This window comes from Setaria italica, chromosome V, assembly GCF_000263155.2.
Source record: "Setaria italica strain Yugu1 chromosome V, Setaria_italica_v2.0, whole genome shotgun sequence".
Lineage (NCBI taxonomy): Eukaryota > Viridiplantae > Streptophyta > Magnoliopsida > Poales > Poaceae > Setaria > Setaria italica.
Genome location: NC_028454.1, coordinates 25,354,646 through 25,359,434, shown reverse-complemented (window position 1 = coordinate 25,359,434; position 4,789 = coordinate 25,354,646). Strand labels below are relative to the sequence as shown.

Sequence of the window (4,789 nt, the reverse complement as noted above, 5' to 3'; positions counted from 1 at the left end):
TTCCCGTTCCTCCTAGCAGGAACCGCTCTCCATCCCCCGCCGCGCGCCGTCCCTCTCCATCCCCCGCCCCCGCCGCTCGCCACCCGTCCCTGCCGCCGCCGCTCGCCACCCCTCCCCGCCGCCGCTCGCCATCCCCCGCCGCCGCCGCTCGCCACCCCTCCCTGCCGCCGCCGCTCGCCATCCCCCGCCGCCGCCGCTCGCCACCCCTCCCCGCCGCCGCTCGCCATCCCCCGCCGCCGCCGCTCGCCACCCCTCCCCCGCCGCCGCCGCTCGCCACCCCTCCCCGCCGCCGCTCGCCACCCCTTCACCAGGGTATTCTTCGGATCTGATTTTGCAACTGTTACAAGATCAGAAGAAACTTCTTGGGATTACCTTAAACCTGAGGTTTTTGCTGCGATAATGGATTTTACTCATCTGGGCAACCAATTTTTCTGGACTCAAATGTTGCAGCTTCTATGGACACAGCAATTCATGAGGTATCTCAATTAGCTTCTGTATACATTCTGTCTTGCAATATTTCTTGTCTTGTTTTTCTGAATTTCCCAGACTGCTCCGACATTTATTGTTAGAAGACCCTGCAAACCATGTGATTATCTAGGTTTCGGTGAAACATGAAAATTATCTAGGTTTAACTTTGTAAGATGTATTGTTGTGAACCCACAAATTATAACTAGATGACAGTGGATGCCTAGATATTCAGCTTTTATCATGTTCTTGGTTTCGGATGCTAAGGAGAACACAAATTACTTTTGGAGCATTGTTATTCATTAATGTTTGTCACCTATATTAAAATAGGGATTAATGTTTACTTTTCTGTTTTGAATGCTGTGTACAGCAATACTTCTTTGTGATTTCGGGGAGTATTTCATGTTTGCTGAATGTGATTTTTATGTTTTCTTCTAAATACTACAAACTCAATTCATCCTTGATTCGACCATTGTGGATAAGAATTTAATGCTTTGAGGGATGATGTTAATTTTTTCCTCCTATTTCTGTCTTAATTCAAAAAACATTTACCTGTGTATCGATCCATGCAGCAATTTTGAAATATTTCGGGGCATACTTCATGAAGGAGAAATAGACAAGAGAGTACAATATTGATTGAAGACTATTTTGCAATTAGAAAGTTTCAGGTGAAATTATACTTGCTGTAACCTGGTGTTTTTTTCATTGCATGATCATTCAATGTTCTGATAAATGATTTTTTCCTTATAGGGATTCCTTGCCATCCGACACCATAGCTCCGTGGCCGAGGCAGTCAGGTGACTGCGCTGACCACCAACATTTCTTGCATGTTGCGTGTATCTATTTTTGACTGAGGAACTACTAACAATGTTGATGCACACTTCGACAATTCTTGTAACAATTACTCCTACTAACTTAACCGGCATGCTTATGTTGCATGTGTTATATGCTGTTATTCAAGCCTTCCATCAGAATGGTGAGATTGTCTTGAGACCTGGACTAAATGCTGTTTGAGTGCGATAGAACCATGATACAAATTCATTATCAACTTGGTATGAGGGTCTAATGACATGGCACTATGATTACAGCTCGAGTTAAGTTAAGACATGAAGTCATCAATGATTCCTTCTGTTAAATTTACCCATCTGGATATGTAGATATGCTTTTGTGATATGGTTAGATTTTCTAATTTAGGCTAATTAAGATTAGAGCTCATATTGTCATCTGAAATGTTGGCAGGAGGCAAATACTGAAATATTGCCATTTTTTAATTTGTTGTTTGGTTTGGTTTGTCTTCATTGTCGAAAAAAGACTAATAATCATGTTTATGAACTACTAGGAGATATGCTTTGTTTTTTCTTTGGAGTTTTGGACTCCAGATTCTCTAACTAGCAATGAAGTGCAGATAGGAAATGCTGACAAACACACAATCTTATTTATGCTAATGCCTCTCATCAATACTGTTAGGTTCTGACTCATCTGAAGCTTATTCACAGAATACCAGGGTACAGAATAGCTTAGAAATAAAATTATTCTGATCATCAACATCAACTCATTTGAAGCTGTGACCTGTAATGACGAGATAAATAGAGATACTAAAACATCTGACTGTGTGCTCTTTACGCAACATGCCTCAGAACCTAATCCTAGTAATCTATAATAGTGCTTTACTGCCACCTAGGTAAAAAAATGTTTGAAACCCACAACCCTCTGATTGTACCATTTTGTTATCTTGACTTGGGAACACTTCGACAACTGCCTATGGTATACTGGCTAGCATTTGGTTGTGATACTGAAGATCCTATACTCTTTCCTCCTAGGATGATTCAGAAATAGTTGCCATGATAAAAGAATTGTTGGAGACTCGCATTCGGCCAGCTGTTCAAGATGATGGTGGTGACATTGAATACTGAGGGTTTGATCCGTTAGTCTTTCTCTCCCTCCCCAGCATGCTGTCTGCTGATATTGCATATTTGGATTCCTTCGTCTCAGTAGGATACTATCCTTTCAGAGAAACAGGGATAGTTAAGCTTAAAATGCAAGGTGCCTGCAGCGGGTGCCAAGTTCATCCGTCACATTGAAGTCTGGGATAGAAAACATGCTTATGCACTATGTACCTGAGGTAACGTGATGTGATTTATACGTTCTTGCTGACGGTCGTTAATGCTTGTGGCTCATGTGAAAGATGTTTTCTATTTGATAACTAGATTGCTTGTCATGTGCTGATATTCAGGAAATGAGTTCCTATTGCAATTGTTCCATATAATTTGTTTTTCATAAAGGGGGAGATTATCCATTGATTCTCAGTGGCAGGCCTTAAGATTTCTATTGTGCTAATTTGTCATACTGCTTTGGCAGGTGAAAGGAGTAGAGCAAGAGTTTGATGGTGACGAGGAAGCTGAGCTGGCTGGACAGATGGAATGAGCTTTTTCAGTTATAAGGGTCAACGCATCCTCTTCAAATGTTGCCGCTCGCCATCCGCTACTGCCGCCGCCGCCGCTCGCCCGCAGTAGCCATAGCAGCAGCTCAAGTGGCAGCGGCTGATGCTGGGAAGCTGATTGATATCAATGCACCAGTGGATCTGGGAACAGAATCAAATGTGCTGCACACATTTGAGCTCCCTATATCATTGTCTGCTCTGCAAGAATTTGGCGGAGCCAAGGGCCTGTTTGATGGTTACATGGTTAGAAAGCAGAAGATAGAAGCTACAATGGGGTATCTGTGCTTCTGCAGGCTGCTCAGCGGATTCAACTGTCTGCCTGGCTTCAGTGCCTCTACAATTGTCCAGATCATCCGCTTTCCCTTATTTTCTTAGAAACAACATGCAGTCTATACAGTTTCTTCATAAATATTACCTACTGTATGACTGATTAATGTTTATACATGTGGAGTGTGTTGTCATCTTATCGTTGTTATTTGACAATATGCAAGTTGATGATTTGAATCCATAGTCAGTCCATCCAACACAGCACAGAGGATAGGGCCTTCCTCCTCAAAATGACGATCTGCCCTCCTCCTGACAATAACCCCTGTGCCCTCATCCAATGTAGCAAAGTTGGACTGCATGCAAATTGAGCACACAATTCAGCGATGGGATTAATACATTTATCAGTTGATAAGAAACATTAAATTTTGTCCAGGGATAAAAAGGAAGAAAGAAAACATAGGTGAAACATGCTTCTTTCCGCACTACAGCCGGTCAAATTCAATGATCCAAGCCATTTCTTAGAAGAGCTACAGACCAAGATCTGACAAAAAGTGTTGGCCAAACTTAGTTATTGCACGCACACTCTTGAATGATCTGAACCATTGCTAACTACCTAAAATTACAGCCTAAGAGTCTAACGAAACTGAGCATCAATTTACAACGCAAAACAGAAGACTGAATGATGAACAATAACTGCTGGGCATACAAGTTGACAGCAGAAGGAGCCAGCTTTAGCAATAGAACGGCAAGAACACACTATGATCTGAACAAATCGAGCTTCTACCACTACTTCAGCTGCAATCCGGTGCTACCCAAGAACGGGGTGCCGATCTTGACACAACAGACATAGCAAATGCATCATTCAGGTGCGTTAAGGTTGTCTGAAAAGTAACATCACAATGCATATCCATTAGAGAACTGCAGCTTGCAGATTCAGAGTTTGTAAAAAAAATCAAGTACACAACCTTGAGGGCGAATCAGCGGCGTCCTGCTCGGGAAGACGGAGGCAGGGTTGAATACGAGTGCGGGCAGGGTGAACCGGGCAGGCGCGCTGGTCCGTGCGGGGCTCGGGTCCGTCCGAGCAAGAACTGCACGGTCAGGAAATGAGGCAGCTGGCCCGTCGCCGTCGAGCTCTTGTCCCTGACGAGGAGGCGGGAGGCCGCCGTCAGCTTGTAGACCGCGGCGTCGTGCCTGCTTTCTGCCGCCGCCGCCGCCGCCGCCGCCTGGTCCGGGTGCTGGACGATAAAGATGCCCGAGACGGTGAGCATGTGCATGATATAGATAGATAGATAGATAGATAGATAGATAGATAGATAGATAGATAGATAGATAGATAGATAGATAGATAGATAGATATAGATATAGATATAGATATATAGATGGATGGAACCTTGGGTTGATGAATCCAGCGCCAGGCCAAGAAGGCCGAGGAAGAGGACACGACACGACGCCGTGCGATTTGCGTCGGGCGTGCGAAGCGTGACACCACCCGACTCAGGTGACACGGACCGCGAGGATTTTGAGAGGCGAGAGGAACCCGATGCCGGGGATGCGACGGATACCTGCGGGCGCTCACCTTCCATGTGCTTCGGGAGGTACTCTAAGAAACTTGGAATT

General features: G+C 44.6%; 1 pseudogene; it reads left to right on the top strand.

The window, feature by feature from the left end:
* The first annotated feature begins 279 nt into the window (after positions 1-279).
* On the top strand, positions 280-2,950 carry LOC101759366 (annotated as a pseudogene).
* The last annotated feature ends 1,839 nt before the right edge of the window (positions 2,951-4,789 follow it).